The sequence below is a fragment of the Gobio gobio genome, assembly GCF_949357685.1.
Source record: "Gobio gobio genome assembly, chromosome: 9".
Classification (NCBI taxonomy): Eukaryota; Metazoa; Chordata; class Actinopteri; order Cypriniformes; family Gobionidae; genus Gobio; species Gobio gobio.
Genome location: NC_137115.1, coordinates 14,376,675 through 14,393,498, shown reverse-complemented (window position 1 = coordinate 14,393,498; position 16,824 = coordinate 14,376,675). Strand labels below are relative to the sequence as shown.

Genomic DNA, 16,824 nt, shown 5'->3' with positions numbered 1-16,824 from the left:
TAATGTGGTGCTCAGGGGAAAGGAGGAAAGAAATCAAATTCTCTATGTTGGCTAATCTCTTCGATATATCGCCACACTGTATTGATTCATATCCTGCCACGCGCGGCTGTTATTCTGAGGAACAAATAAAGCGCAGAGGGAGCAAGTGATCAATTAGCCTCACATTATTCCTTTTGTCTGCCACAGCTGAGTGGTCTTATCAACCACAACCACACAACTTCCCCTCTGGCTGTCATCCCGAACCTGCTTCCAGAACCTGGCTTTATCAGAACCACTGCTGCAGTCTGGCTTTGCAGGGTGCATGTGTGAGTGTGTGCTCTGAGCTCAACTCCCAAGAGTTTAACAGACAAGGGTGTGTGTGTGTGTGTGTGTGGCATTGACTCTCTCTGCGCTCGCAGCTCGCACACACACACTCCGCCTCGCAGCTGCGTGTATGACAGAGAGAGCAGCGTGCATGTGGACCACTGTCTCTCAGTCTAAGCCTGTGACAGTCCAGCTTGTGGAGGAGCTCGCTCTCTCCATCTCTTCTTGCGCGTGTGTCCTGCAGAAACCCGACAGAACGTAAGTCCCTGGTGTCTTTCGATGCTTTTGTTTCAGCTGTGCATGTGTGTGAGACACTTCAGACGTCCCCGTTCCCTTGCAGTTCTTCCTTCTGCTGTTTGAAAGTCTGTCTAGATGTGTGTTTGGTGTACAATGGCAGATGTTTAAGGTGATTGGGTCAGGTTTTGATTTGGGGGGCTGATATTAATGGGACACTATGGGGGGTGACGGTTATCCACGACTCCCTGCATGTCACATCCAGAGAAACTACAAGATCGGCTAAAGGTTTGTATTCATGGGCGCTTTGTTCTGGTGTGATGTAAGCACGTGTTTACAAGACTGGCTGATCGCACACCTGATAATTTAATGAATCTGCAAATACTGTATGAGTAACAATCTGCCTGTTTATAGACCACACTGCACTAAATCCTTTCTTAATTAATCTTTTTATTTATTTTTTATTTTTTATTTTTTTACTTAATATTTACTTGATGAGCAAAATTATATGACACATCTTTTTTTCAGAGAATATATCTTCAATACGTTTTATTTGTCTTACCCCATTGGAAACTTTACTTGTTTAAAGTGTAAACTTCATTAAACAAGGAAAAAATAACAGTGGGGGAAAATGGGACAGGAAGTAATTAGCTTGTAACTTGTGGGTGCATATAGCTATATTTGTATGAGGTTTAGCCCCTTCATGGTAATGTCTGTGTAATATTCAATGCTGAATAATGCTAAATGCTGAATAATTAATAAGACTCATAAAGCCCCAGCATGTGTTTGAGACTCTAGCTGCAGGGATGCACTTTAGCACTCCAAACTGGACACAGCACGCCAACCATGCCCTCATCTCAGCAGCAATTACTGAATTAAAGGTGAAATGTAGTGGGAAATATTCCACTGTCAAATAATTTCTGCTCATTAGTAAATCTATGTGGGGAGGCTGATGTATCTTCCATCTCTCTTAATTTAATTTAATGTGCTTAATTGGATTGACCAAATTATGTTTTGTGTTGGCAAACAAATAACATAGCAAGAGCAAGAGAATGATCTATGATGGAAAAAGTAGAACAAGGCAGAAACGAAGGAAAAGTTCATACAAATTCTGTAATTATTTACTCTTCTTCTTGTTCTGTAAGCTGTTAGTGTTTTGTGGAGAACAAATGGATGATCATATTGATTCATGTTGATTGTTTAAATGCCCGCATGCTATTTTATTTTGAAATCTACTGAAGTCATACAATAACTTTGTGATGAAAAAACTTTGCTCAAGTTGATTCAGTGTTCAAACATTGGTGGGCCATTTTTTGAATAATCTTTTGAATACAAATGAGATTTGAGAGCTTCCACAGAAGAGAACATTTTCAGTGATTAAAGCCCTACTGAAATGCCTTTAAACACGCAGCATTATTCAATGTGTTGATGTAATTTCCATTGAAACAGGAAGACAGGGCGGGACATATGATCAGCTCCTCCCCTTTAAAAAAAAATAGCCAACAGCGTTTTGTTTATTTCACATCTCGACCAGAGGCGTTGAGCTCAGTAAAGCCACCATTTCTTAACCGTTTCTCCCCCATATCTCTTTAAAATATATCATTCTGTGCAAAATTGGTATTCGCTGAATTGCGCATATGATCCGCTCTGTGCTATCGTGTCTCTGGACCGGAGCAGAGCTGTGTGTGTGCAGCGGCAGTTCACACGACACTAACGTGAAACCAGATTTCATTCATCCCAATAGAAACCATATTTACACTGTCTGAATTGTTCCCTATCCCCTATATAGTGCACTATGTGCCATTCACCATGTAGAAAATAGTAATCATGTGAACAAGTGACCAATTTTAGCTTCAGCATCTTATAATGTGGTGGCGGTGGTGGTGGGTGGGGGGTGCTTTAGATTCTAGAGAGACTTTGATTGGACATAAAATCTGATGACAAGCTGAAGTGCAGAGCGAGAGACTGTAAGGCTAATACATATAAAAAATCTATCTATCTATCTATCTATCTATCTATCTATCTATCTATCTATCTATCTATCTATCTATCTATCTATCTATCTATCTATCTATCATCTATCTATCTATCTATCTATCTATCTATCTATCTATCTATCTATCTATCTATCTATCTATCTATCTATCTATCTATCTATCTATCTATCTATCTATCAAAGCGGTTAGCATTAGCAAGTCTCCCAACTCTTTCACAGGTGCTCTGTCTCTATTGTTGTTCTGTTCCTTGGCTTGTTGAGTTCTTTTCTCGTTTCCTTTATTCAGTGCCATATGAGATCCTTTCTGTGTGTGTGTATGTGCGTGTTGTTTGTGTGTCTTTGTTTTGTTGCCAGGGCTTGGCTGAAGCAGACAGCATCCATATTGCCCATGAGCAGAGACCCCACCCAACCACATTCACATGTGATGAATAAAACATGACATTGAGATTGTTCCTGGGCTGAGTGCAGCCGGGCAGTTCTGTTGACCCATCTCAGAGAGCCACCGACAGGTTCGGACTAATTTTGGGTCACTTTAAGCCCATATAAAAAAGGCACGTCAGTGTCTACAGAGGCTGAGTGAATCAGCAAGTCCAGAATGATCCAGCTTGGGTCCCTAGACTCCCCCAGCTGAGGGAAATATAAAGCAGGAACACGTTCAAAGGAAGTCAATGTTTATTCCCTCGGTATCTCTCTCTTTTTCTCACTCGCTCTATTTCTTTACCTCCCGCCATTGTTGAGAGCATGTGCGGATTTGTGGAACATATACATCTTTTTCCTGTTCTTCCCTGTGTGACTTTTAAGCCGCAAACTGAGGAACAAAATAGTCATATTTGAGCTCTCTCGAAGGAGTTTTATTTATGCAGAAATCACAATTTATTTACAATGCAAATTCAGAGCAAAGATAAAAAGATGACTGTTGTGTGTGTGGAAGGTAAAGATCCTGACCCACTCAAAGTTTGGCTGTTATCGGTTCTGAGAGATTAGCATACGCGATCGCTCGCGGCCGTGTATGTGTGTTTCTGTAGGTTTGAATGCCTACTCGCTTTCTCTGAACAGAAAGGAAGCTTCCTGCCTTTTTCACCCTGCCGTATCCTCTTCATCTCTCTCTTTCACAGCTTGTTTTATTTGTCTGCGGGGACTTGCATGTATGTCTTCCAGATTCACACTTTCTAATGTTTCGTTTGCCCCCTTATGTATGATTTCTCTTGGTAGAGGTGGGTTGATTCACCTCTCCACCCTAGGCAAGTGCCCTTTCTCTTTTTGAATGCCAAACATCTCCTTGCCCACCCCCAAACCGAGCCTATACCAACCCCTCACTTCCTTCTAAAACCCTCCCTGAGGTATGAGGCTGTTTTAATAAATAAGGAAAAGAGAAACCATTGCATCATACCATCTTGCGGAACCAGGGTTTTGAAAATCGGCATAAATCTGTCCCACTTTGCAGCTTAGACTATAATACCTGAAGAAAGGAATCCTTTAGCATTCCTGTTCATCTCAATGGCAGTTGCTTGCCTGGAAGTAAGAAATTTGAAATCTGCCATCTTTGCGCATGGGAATCATAGAAAATTTTAGCCGATCAGCTGAGCCATAAATGTCATGAGATTAATCCAGAAGTCTTAGACTATGCTCCTGGAGACCCACTACCCTCCAAAGTTTACTTCCAGACTGTGTCAACACACCTGTTTGTGATTTTCCGGTGACTATTTACTATTATGAACTTGATTAGCTGGTTCAAGAGTATTTCAGACAGGACCACTCAAGTCAAAAATACCAAATACAGAGTTAATTAAAAACATTTTTATTTGAATGTTTAGTAAAATAACATTTGGCGGTATGGTTCTGTTCTAAATTCCCTGTCCTTTCATGAGCTCCATGAAAAGCTAAGACAGGGAACAGCAGCACTTCTGGGGATGATCCTCGCTTCTTACTGGGAGAGCGTCTCAAATCCCCCTATTGAGAACAGAACGTGCATCAAATGACAACAGTATGACATTGATTAAGTTGAACACCCGTTTAGGAGGAGCTGGGGAGGAGGTGGGTTGCAAAGCAGCTTGCAGGGGAAGTGACAAGCAAGCAGATTGACGCTGGGTTTAAATAGGCGCCCTTATTTGAGAATGCCCATTGGGTGCATAGAATCTAATCAGCTGATATGGGAGGGCTTTGAATTTAACGGTCAGCTGTTGGCGGAGCTTGATTACGTAGTATTCTGACAATCAGCTGATAGCGAAGCTTGATTACGTAATGTTTTGACGTTCGGCTGATAGCGGAGCTTGACTACGTGGCCTGCCTGAACTAACGCTGAAGCTTGATTTGTTTAGGGCTGGAGATAACCTCTACAGGACAGTGGTCTCCAGACCCTTACAACGTATGCTTCAAGTTAATTTTATTAACTATACTTAAGTAAAGTTCAAGTATATATTTATTTTTATGTAGTAAGTATACTAATATCAATGTACTTGAAATATACTTGTATACTTCAAATCATATTTCATATATTTCATATCATTCAACAATAGATCAAAATAAATAAATCCCTACCTAAGTAAGTAAATAAATTAACTACTTTTAATAGCTATAAATAAGTAATTTTTACAGACAAGTGGTTCTGTTCAGGTTGTGTATGCTTCTCAATGACGGGCACTAATCTGCCGAAATTTGTGGAGTTTTCTGCAGAATTCTGCGCGCGCAAATTCAGTGTGGGTATAACTAATACTAGTCAACTTGTGGTAATTAAGGCCTTATGAAGCGAATCGATGCATTTGCATAAGAAAAATATTCATATTTAAAACTTTATTAACTAAATTATCTAGCTTCCGGCCGATCGCCTTACATATTCAACTTCAATTCAACTTTGAATTCACAGTTCAAAATGCTTATGCTACGTCTGACGTCATGAGTGTGGAGCAGTTATGATGGATATATACATGCACTTTTATGGACTTCAAAAACAAAGCAAAATTCACTGCCATTAAAAAGCTTGGAAGAGACAGGACATTTTTTATTATAACTTCAATTGTGTAGGACACCTAGGATGACTTGAGGGTGAGTAAATCATGGGCTAATTTTCATTTTTGGGTGAACTATCCCTTTAAGTGAACATAACATCATACTTATTATTATTCATATTATTTTGTACCTTTTATTTAGGTATAATTTTTTTTATACTTGAAATATACCTTTAACTGTACTTTTAACTCTTTCCATTTAAAAAAAATAAAATAAAAATGTATTCTAGCGTCATGCATTCTTTTTTTTCAACACTTGAATTTGGGTACGTTTCATTAAAAAAAGCACATTTCGTAACAAAAAGCTAAGAAAATCGCATTTTTGTCTTTTGATTGAAACATAGTTGGAGTAAATTGAGTCCATCAACACCGCCAAAGTTTCACAGTCATTAACCCTTCCTGAGTCAACATTTTATTTGCTAACGTTAAGGCCTGTTCACACCGGGACGATTTTCGCGCGTGTTTATCGCGACGGTTAACGCCTCGTGACTAAACAACGGGCGCCAATGTGAGTGTGCACACCGACGCATAAAACGGCAGGCGTAAAAGCGTCATTTTAAAAAAACACCTCGGGTTCGTTTTTTTGTTTTGACGCGGCGCATTAAAAACTGGCCAAACAATGAGATCAATGCTTTTGTTCACATGCCTGGAGCTGCTGAAGTGACATTAAAACACGACTTGGTCGCGCTCAAGGACAGAACGGTTTTGCCGAGCACACATTGATACGAAGAAGAAGTAGTAAGTAGACAAAGAAGAAAATGAGCTGATAATGCTGCCTGCCAGTTAGCAACAAGTGTGTGAATGGTTTTGGCCATAGACATAATATATCTGTGGTTTTGGCAAGCACGTAAATACTGCCTCTCTTCTTCTTCTGTGTGACAAGCGAGTGTCAGAAGCGTAAAGTGCCGCAGCACCATCTTGTGTACCGGGAGCGCTATCTACTGAATGTGCACGCTCACTTGGCGCATCGCCAGTGAAAATCGTTTGGGTGTGAACACTCAAGACGCGCCGAAAAACATCACGAAAAACGCTGGTGATAAGCGTGCGCGATATTCATCCCGGTGTGTACAGGCCTTTAGCCTGTTTTTGAACTTAATATGCTGTTTAATGTTTGATGATCACGTTATTTTACATTTGCATAAGCAATCTTCCATCACGTTTCTGCTTCTTCTTCTTTCCTGTGTTTTGATCCAGAGATTCTGTACTATTTCAGAAGATGTGTAACATTGCCTCCAACCGTATAACAGTGAAAACTTGGATAGCCGGAAAATTTTCAGTTATGCCTCATTTTATTTCAACCACCATTTTTAGTCGTTTGCGGTGTGTGCAGTAAGAGTTGTTTGCTATTCAAATCAACAATGGAGTTTAAAAAATACGACTGATGGACCGACGACAATATTCAGGCTTTATTAAGTTGATATGCGGAGGATGAAATCGAGTGGGAACCGAACAGTCACGCACAGTCCTAGGTCACCAGACTAATATGCACGGTACTTTAGACCGCGATGGAAACACAGACAGCAACAGGTCTGGGGGAAAAAAGTTCCTGTAATAAATAGTTGTGGGTAATTTCGGTGTAAATGCAGCCTATGTGTAATAGGATACTCAATCAAGAGTAAACAACTAAAAACCAAGTATACTTAGAATACTTAATTATACTATATATAGTAGCCTATATCTCGATCAAAAGATTGAGTACAAGTACTGGCCAAATAAATGTAGACTTTTCTGCCAGTATAAGTCAAGTATACTTAAGTGTACATAAAGTATACTTCTGAGAAGTATATAAAAAGTAGATTGAAAGTACACTTATTTTTAAGTGGGGGGACTAATCACTGAAAGAACCTTTGCTGTTCTGAGGTGTGACAGCAGAAATGTCTGAAGTCTAAACCCGGGCTCTGGGAAAGCTACAATAATATTACAAAATATTTGTGATATTTTGAAGAAGGATGGCTTTTCGAACCAGAAGGTGTAGCTATGGCATCTACCAGAGTCTAACAGACCTGTGCTAATCAGCCATACCCTGGCCCATTGACTCTGGCTTAAAATCACCCAGTTAGACAGGAAAGTTAGAAATAACCAACAAAATATATATTTTTGTTTATTTGTGCTGTTTAGGGGTGTGTAAATCTAAAATATTTGAAAAAAATAGCTTGTCTACATCTCAAGCACACCATGATTCATTCTGCTTTTTACTGCAGAACTATTAGCAAATGCAGGGGGTCTTTATCAGCATAAAGTCCAGTCCACTTTGCATATTTTAGGCCAATAACCATCCAGTCGGACAGGAAGAGACAATCTGACTGACCATGTAAAGAGACTGACCACAATTGTATTATATTCTTATGTACCATATAGTGTTGTGTAAAATAAAGTAGATGGTAGTCCTCATGCTATACCCAACATGATTTATTTATCTTTTTACTGAAAAGCTATTAGTACACGTGAATTGCCTCTGATTAACCAACCTCTTAATCACACTGTTTACCTAAGCACCTATTTTTAGGGGCAGCTTTATGTCTCTCTCTCTTTCTGTTTCTCTCTCAATCCATCTCTGCCACTAACCCAATCTCATTAATGATCGATCGATCTAGGTCGGCTATGTTCTATGGCTGGAGTCTGAAGTGGTTATAAGCCATGGTTCTCTGGATGGGGCTGATGCGGAGAACCGTCTCTCTCGTGGAGGCTGCAGTAATTAGCTACTCAATGTTATGGCACTACATCAATCAGAACCTCTTTTCATCCTGCCAGTACCATGATTGGACCGTTTGTTCTGCCTCTCATGGGCCAGTGTTCAGACACTGTGGCTGTTTTCTATGTACCTCTAGAGCAGAGCTGATAACAGGTCCTGCATGTGACTGAAGCTCTCAGTGGATGCAACTGATTTACATGGTTTTAGCAAGAGACATACAAGAAAGTTTCAATAATAAGGTAAAAGGAACATTGCACCAAATCTGACATGATGTTTGTTGGATCCATACAGCGCCAAAATCGGACCGTGTCAAGGTTAATAAATCTCTTAAAGGGGTTCTATAATGCCCCTTTTTACTAGATGTAAAATAAGTATCTGAAGTCCCTAGAGTTGTAGCTCAAAATACCAAAATATTTTTTTTTATAGCATTTTAAAATTGTCACTTTTTGTCACTTTAAATTCAAATGAGCTGCCGCTGTCGCCTTTCTATAAGAGGGCGGAGCTTCAAGAGCTTGTGTTAGCAGCACCGTTCGCAAAGACCCGCCCCCCTTAAGTTAGTGTTGCTATGTCCGACAAGCCACGATGTTCTCATGCAGTGAAAAACACATTGCAGAGCAAAGAGGATACTGACAACGCACTGACAGACAGGACAGAGCATGTTACTTTATATGAAAGTGTCATCTCTAAAATAGTCATTTTTTAAAGAAAAGTAAACAATAAATACCGTTTTGTGGCTCTTTAATGTGTGGTGACAGGTCGCTGTAGCGCCTCAGTTGAAGCTGCTCGTGAACCGATCATCTCTTCTAGTTAATAATAAAATAAACATGAATGAACTTCAGAAGGAATGTTGTTTCAACTGCGGAAAGACGTCGGTACACACCGTTTTTCAAGTTCAAGTCCACCAACGTTAATCTACGAACTCTCTTGAGAAAATGGCAGATGGCGGATTATGATTAGTCAGATCGCCTGTCAATCAAACTCCCAGCGAAGGGTGAATTACATCACACAGACACGCACTGAAAATGTCAGAAACTGTTCAGCCTTTTATGCTCAAACGGAGTCGGACAATGATGGAGAGACTCTCTAAGAAGTGACAACATGTAGAATGCAACAGGATATTTCTGAATGATTAGTTGATGAATTTATGTAGCTGATGTGGACTTAACTATCTTCAAGTCATTGATTGGCATATTCTGTCATGATAATCTATAAATCGCTTGCGTGGGAACTGTTGTTAGATGCCTTCAGAGCCAGAGAATATATGCTGCTGCATGGTGATAGAACAGGTATAGTTTAGCTTAATCACAGATATTCTCATCTTGATTTTATGACATGCTATTGCACTTGTGGTATATCATTACCACCCTAGTCTCTACCAGCCATTTGTTGTAGTCCTTAAAAAGTGATTTATTTAAAAGAAAATATATCCCTTTGCTTTGAATTTTGAGCGTTGTAACTTTGCAGATGTTGTTTATGCTCAAACAGCAACATTACACATTAACTAACATTAAAAAGTAAAATCATTATCAACCACCCCTTTAAAATATCCGATAATTTGACTTTACGGCTAGACAATGTTAGTTAAAATGTCATGTTATGTCTCAAAAACGTAATTATATTTATAAATGATTAATTTGTGATGTGTAAAAATACACTTTTTACTTAAAAAAATAATGACTGATGAATTATTACGTTTCAACAAAAAGTTCTCATTAAAGTTCTTACTAAATACACATTTTTTGTACAGCTCCTATGCTTTCCCAGTGTGGCATTCACTATTTCAGATAAATCTATCCCTAAATGGCACAAAAAAATCTGGTCCCTTTACATGTCAATCAGTCTCGTCTAAGTGGCCAGTTCTTGTTCATAATAAATGGTAAGTGGATCAGACCAACAGCCAAAATTCTAGATCTGTGAAACTATTTCATCTAACCTGGCAGGATATGTCAGTTTAATAGGTACATTCGCTCACATCAGAGGTCTTGTTCTCATAGAAGAATTACAAAAGGCAAGATGTTTTAATCAGTACACGATCATAATAATAATCAATTTTACTTTTGCTCACTGTTTCCCCTCACTTCCTATTCTCTATTTAGGCATCAGTGGGTGTGATTAGATGAGATTAGCTTTGTTAGTGCAGGTGTATAACACGCTTTAGGCAGAGATGGGAATAGAACAGACAAATGCATTTTGACACCAAAATATTTTAAATAATTCAGTCATGATGTAGAGTTTACAGAAAAACCACAGATACAGAGTTTTCCTCTGTTTCTGTCAGTTCTGATTCTTGCTCAGCTGATACGAGTTCATCATCCTTGATGTTTAACAAAACATGAAAGAGAAACAAATACATCTGCTGTTCTGTTGTGTTTCTATGAGGTCTAAATGCTAGGATGTTCCGTCAGAGTTTCAGAAATGACTTTGAGACTGCTCAAATGTGCTGGATCATAATGGACCACACGTAGTTCACAGGCCATGAAAACCTGATGGTGTGGAACAGAGTAGGCAGGATGGTCATTTCAACAGCTAGATGAACGGCCAGTCTAAGAGGTAACTTTACCATTATACTCCTCAGGGCCAAAATAAAATTCACCTTATTTACGACCACAAAGTGGGTCTGAGTGCTAGTGTGCGTGTGTGAATTCTCAGCCTTAACTGCATTTGTGAGACAAACAAATGTTGACAGCAAAACAGAATTAGCCTACAATGCTTTTCAACGGCATTAGCCCACTGCTCATCGGAATTACCTCAAAACACAAGAGAATTAACCCACAACACAATGGAATTAACCCACAATAAAACTGAATATTTTTAGCTAAATAACATTTTAAGTTCAATGAAAAATGGTGTATCACCTCAACATGCTAAAGGGAAACATTTGTCAATTGTGTCAGATAATTCTGCCGGACATGAAACGTATAGTTTACTTTACAACAGAACATTTTTTACAACTTGTATTTTAATATGCTGTATTTTGACAGATAAAATCACATTGTAGAAACAGAAACCCCCCCATAAAAGATATGCAGCAAAAGAGGAAGAGCCAAAGTCACTTTTAATCAACTCAGCTCACTCTGCGGCCATCTTGGAAACACCCCAGGCAGCATTTTTTTCCAGTCATGATAGTACAGCGTATCTACTTAAATTAGGGCACAGAATTCTACAGTGTTTGCCAAACTTATGTTTTAATAACATTTCACCAACACCAAGGGTTATATCAATTTCTTTAGCTTAAATTAAAGGTTCAAAACATATTTTTCTTGGTCAAGATAACACACTTACATCCTATAGATAACAGCAAAAATACCAAATGATGCCCCTGACTGGCTCTTGTCATTTTTTATTTAAAAAAAAAAGATCTGGGACATCATTATGTTCATTATGTTATGGTGTGACTCATCCTTATAATGTGCATGTGGTATATATATAATCACTGAAAAGCATTTTAACAACAAAAAATAAAAGGTGTAAATCTACATGTCAAGGTGAAGTGTTTAGTTTCTGCAGTCATAGATCTAAAAACTGTCTGTCTGACACAGTCATGCCATTGGTTGAGCCAAATGTAGGAGTGACATAGGAACTGGCATAGAGCAGGCTTTATCTCTTTGTCAAACAAAATAACATTATAGCTGTATACTATTCAACAAGCAATGGTTTGTAGCTGCAGGACAAGGCATTTATTAAATCATTTCAACATGCGCTGTGCAGTTTGTCATTTATGTCACTGAACATTGCTCTTGCATGATATTTTATTAGCTGTAAACAAAAATATTGGATATGGGCAAATGCTTCCAGGAAAGGAAAAAAAAATCTTCAAAAGAAACTCAGTGGGGGATTTGATTTACTGAGCCACATAGTACCATCTGGAGACAGGCAAGCTTTCCCCAATATGGAGTAGTTACATTACCCCACCCACTGACAAACATGCACATACAATTTACCATGGCCGGTTTAGACAGTATAACTTAATATACTGCATGTATAACCATATACAGGCATACACTACAGTCAGAATTTCACGTAAATTTCAAGGAAAAATGAGAGCGCGAGAGAAATGGCTCTCACCCGTAGCAAAAACAGCATGACAAACCATTTTACAGAACATAAAGAACAAAGCAGGTTTCAACAACACAAAAAGCAAAGCTTTAATTAAGCATAATGTTAATTAGTGTCGGTGTGGTGGAACACTTGTTCAGTCTGATTATCAGCTAATTAATCTCCAGAGAGAACACACTGAGCTCAGAGAGACCGATTAAATTCCAGAGACCAGCATGACCAGCGGCCTGAAAAAGAGAGAGATTTTTAATAAATAAAAGGTAAAAAACCTGTGTGGCAAGCTACCAAGTATACTAAGCAAATTGCTAACAACCCAGGCAATTAGATTCCACCTCCTATATTCAGCCAATCCCATTCGGTTTCTCCCTGTGATTCCCAAATGGGGTGGAGTCCAAACCTGTCTAAGATGGAGCCTGTTTACCCTGCTAACAAGATCTGAACCCTTAGGGGCATCGACCGCAGTCTGCAAGAGGCAAGTGTGTGTGTCTTCAGTATTCTCTAGCTTTCTGCTTTACAAACATCTCCTTTAAGGGGTGAGGGGGTGAAGCATCTAAAACCAGAATGCTTTGGCTTCCCAAAATACCCTGTACTCTTCTATTAGCTATACAGTAAGTGCTATTACACAACCCATTTTTTGAAGTATAAATGTGTCCTTTACGGAAGCGGATTCCATTTCAGACGTCACAAGCGTAAAGCCTTAGGACAGAAACATCATTTATGCAAGTACACATACGAATGGACAAGCAGTGCACTGCAAGTGTGCATACTTAGGGCTTACTTCCTTTGCATTCTTCGTGTACAGATGACAACGTTGTCAAAACAATCCCTGTTCACAATGATCCACGATTAAAAACGCTGTATTATGCAATGCATGGCAGGCCAGTAGTTGGCGGTCACTTTGTAAAAAAAAACTACACGCCTATAGACTGAACACGTAATACGCATGCGCAAGACGTCACCGTTTTCACAAAATCACATTTTTGTAGTTAAATTTATGTCTGCTGTCTATGCGGTTACAGATCAGGATAGTTAGTAGTGAAGGTTTTGGGACTGTGCATGCCCTTGTTTGAGCCATTAGCCAATCAGCTTTAACATGACATCATTTTTCTGCATCTCCAGAGTGATTAGTCACATGGCAGATTTCAAATCATGTACTTCCATTGCTAACAGATTGGTATTTTAGACCTCCTCCCGGCAATGCTGAAAATACACATATCAGGCATAACATTATGAGGTGAAGTGAATAACACTGATTATCTCTTCATCACGGCACATTTTAGTGGATAGGATATATTAGGCAGCAAGAGAACATTTTGTCCTCCAAAGTTGATGTGTTAGAAGCAGGAAAAATGGGTAAGCGTAAGGATTTGAGCGAGTTTGACAAGGGCCAAATTGTGATGGCTAGACGACTGGGTCAGAGCATCTTCAAAACTGCAGCTCTTGTGGGGTGTTCCCGGTCTGCAGTGGTCCAAACAAAGGAACAGTGGTGAACTGGCGACTGGGCCAAGGCTCATTGATGCACGCGGGGAGCGAAGGCTGGACCGTGTGGTCCGATCAAACAGACGAGCTACTGTAGCTCAAATTGCTCAAGAAGTTAATGCTGATTCTGATAGAAAGGAGTGAGAATACAAAGTGCATTGCAGTTTATTGTGTATGGGGCTGCATAGCCGCAGACCAGTCAGGGTGCCCATACTGACCCCGGTCCACTGACAAAAGCGCCAACAACGGGCATTTGAGCATCAGAACTGGACCACGGAGCAATGGAAGAAGTTGGCCTGGTCTGATTAATTACGTTTTCTTTTACATCACGTAGATGGTCGGGTGTGTGTGCGTCACTTACCTGTTGAACACATGCACCAGGATGCACTATGGGAAGAAGGCAAGCCGGCGGAGGCACAGAGGTGGAAAGAGTAACAAAATATTCTACTCAAGAAAAAGTAGTTCATTTAAAATGTACTCATTTAAAAAGTTACTTTTTTAACAGCGGGGGTGGGGGACTCTCCTGTGTAGGGTTTTGCAAATTTGATATCCCTCAGGACAACACCACGCTATTTTTTTCTTTATCCAAAGTATTTCCATACTAGCCAGGGGTTCACAACAGTGTTTCACTTTCAGCTGGGTCTGAATCCCTGTCTTGTCCGTCTCCATCTTTTTTGTGATTTTTGGCCATTTGTTCTCCCTCGCTTCAATTCAATGCAGTAGTTACCGGAGCGTAATTTTCCTCCCTTTCGTATTATTTATTTATTTTTTACTCAGTAACGGATGAGGTTTAAAATGTAGTGAAGTACATTACTTCAAACAAAACATACTTAAGTAAAAGTAAAATTACAGATTTTTAAAACTACTTAAAAAAGTAGAAGTACACAGAAAAACGAATAAATTACAGTAACGTAAGTAAATGTAATTTGTTACTTTACGCCTCTGCGGAGGCAGTGTGATGCTTTGGGCAATGTTCTGCTGGGAAACCTTGGGTCCCGCCACACGTGGATGTTACTTTGACACGTACCACCTACATAAGCATTGTTGCAGACCATGTACACCCTTTCATGCAAATGGTGGCTGTGGCCTCTTTCAGCAGGATAACACAAAGCAAAAATGGTTCAGGAATTGGTTTGAGGACCAAAACAAGGAGTTTGAGCTGTTGACTTGGCCTCCAAATTCCCCAGATCTCAATCCAATCGAGCACCTGTGGGATGTGCTGAACAAACAAGTTCGATCCATGGAGGCCCCACTTCGCAACTTGCAGGACTTAAAGGATCTGCTGCTAACATCTTGGTGCCAGATTCCACAGCACATCTTCAGGGGTCTAGTGGAGTCTATGCCTCGACGGGTCAGGGCTGTTTTGGCAGCAAACGTGGGACCAACACAATATATGTTTTGTATGTTATATATGTTTGCCATTATTGGTGTATAACGTGTATTCGGGTTGTGTTATGAATTGCAAATTGTCATATTTCAAAAAGCGGCAATGCGTGAAATTGAGCTTGAATAGCTAGATGCTCCTGTGTTCACGTACTTATGTGGAGTATGTTTTCGAGCCGTGTGTGTGTGTGTGGCGTAAGTAGACATACAGTATACATATGCACACCTCAACAAGAGAGCAGAGAGAAAAATTATGGGAAAAGTCGTAAAAAAACCAGGATTATGTGGGGTTAGTAATTGTGTTGACCTTCAGTTGGTATTTTTTGTCCAACCTTGTTTTTTAAGCAGCTCCATCAGAGAGACAGTAAACTGCCCACTGGCACAGTGCAGCACCCGTCTGGCCCCTTTAATTCAACACATTTCTAATGCAAGTTTGTACTTTCTTTGACATGATGTCAGTGTAGACATCCTTTTTCCATTAGAGGTTCAACACCTCCATCTCCAATTTACGTAAACGTTTTTTGTCCTTACAACTCCTCCTCTGCCATCCACACTCTGTGCTTAAGGACTTCATGGACCATTCTGAAAACAAAGTGGCCTTCAATTTCAACTCCAACACCTCTGACAGTGTCCATCACCTAGTCCCATCTCCCACTGTTCTGCTAACAAGGTTCTTGTCGCCCGCTCTTCTGCCAGACTTGAGCAAATGAGCTGATGAGCAAATACTCTAGTTTCTCATTAAAAATTGTGCAACCACTAGTCTTGAAGGGGACCTATTATGTCCCTTTTTATAAGATGTAATATAAGTCCGGTGTCTCCAGAATGTGTCTTTGAAGTTTCAGCTCAAAATACCCCACAGATCAATTATTATACTATGCCTTAAATGCCTCTTTTTGGGTGCAAGCAAAACCACACTGTTTTCTTGTAGGCCTATGTATTTTTAAATGTAAATGAGCTGCTGCTCCCTGCCCCTGCATTTTTAGAATGCCGTTTCCTGCTTGAGATGCTCTAAAGACGCGGAACGGTTTGAGCACAGAGGTCAAAACAAGTCGGTCTAATGCATTTACATAGAAAAGCATTGGAAAAGTAGGGCAGTGGAATGGAAAAACGTGTTCTGTGCTCATTGATAAAGTCAACAACAGACCATTTAGATTGTTTATCATGTAGCTGAGACATGCTTGTGTTTCCACTAGCTGCTGTAGCGTTGAGATAAACATGGCAGACTGTGTAGCTCACTTAGGTGAGAATCTAAGTTAATAGGGCAGATTCTAATACTCCAAGACCATCTTAAGACGATTCTAAAGAACATCAATAAGAGGCCTAGCAGAAACCCAGACTTTTTTCCATATTTTGGGATTTAAATGGCCACTTTGGTCAAGTAAAATACAATGAAGACTTGATGATAAGATATTTCATAATAGCCAAACCTGCTCACGGATGACTGCTTTTCTGCAGTTCCATCTTTGCTCCAACTTACCTGCCCAAGTAATCCTGAAGCTAAACTCTGCAGGATGGTATCCCTCCATGAGCAAGGTTGGCTGCCACTGATGCAATATGTGGGCTCCCCCCTGAAGTGGTTTATCCCAAAACCTACCACTTCACACTTGCCACACACATTTCTTGTTGACAAGAAATTGTCAGGGGAGGCAAGGGAGGCACAGCCTACCCAAAATAAA

General features: G+C 39.9%; 1 protein-coding gene across 2 annotated transcripts in view; it reads left to right on the top strand.

The window, feature by feature from the left end:
- The first annotated feature begins 424 nt into the window (after positions 1 to 424).
- LOC307131630 (semaphorin-6D-like) overlaps positions 425 to 16,824 on the top strand; it is a 159,499-nt gene continuing 143,099 nt past the window's right edge. For both annotated transcript variants that reach the window (XM_079825371.1, XM_079825376.1), the window contains exon 1: positions 425 to 561. The gene's annotated coding sequence lies outside the window, so the exon portion shown is untranslated. The remainder of the gene's footprint in view (positions 562 to 16,824) is intronic.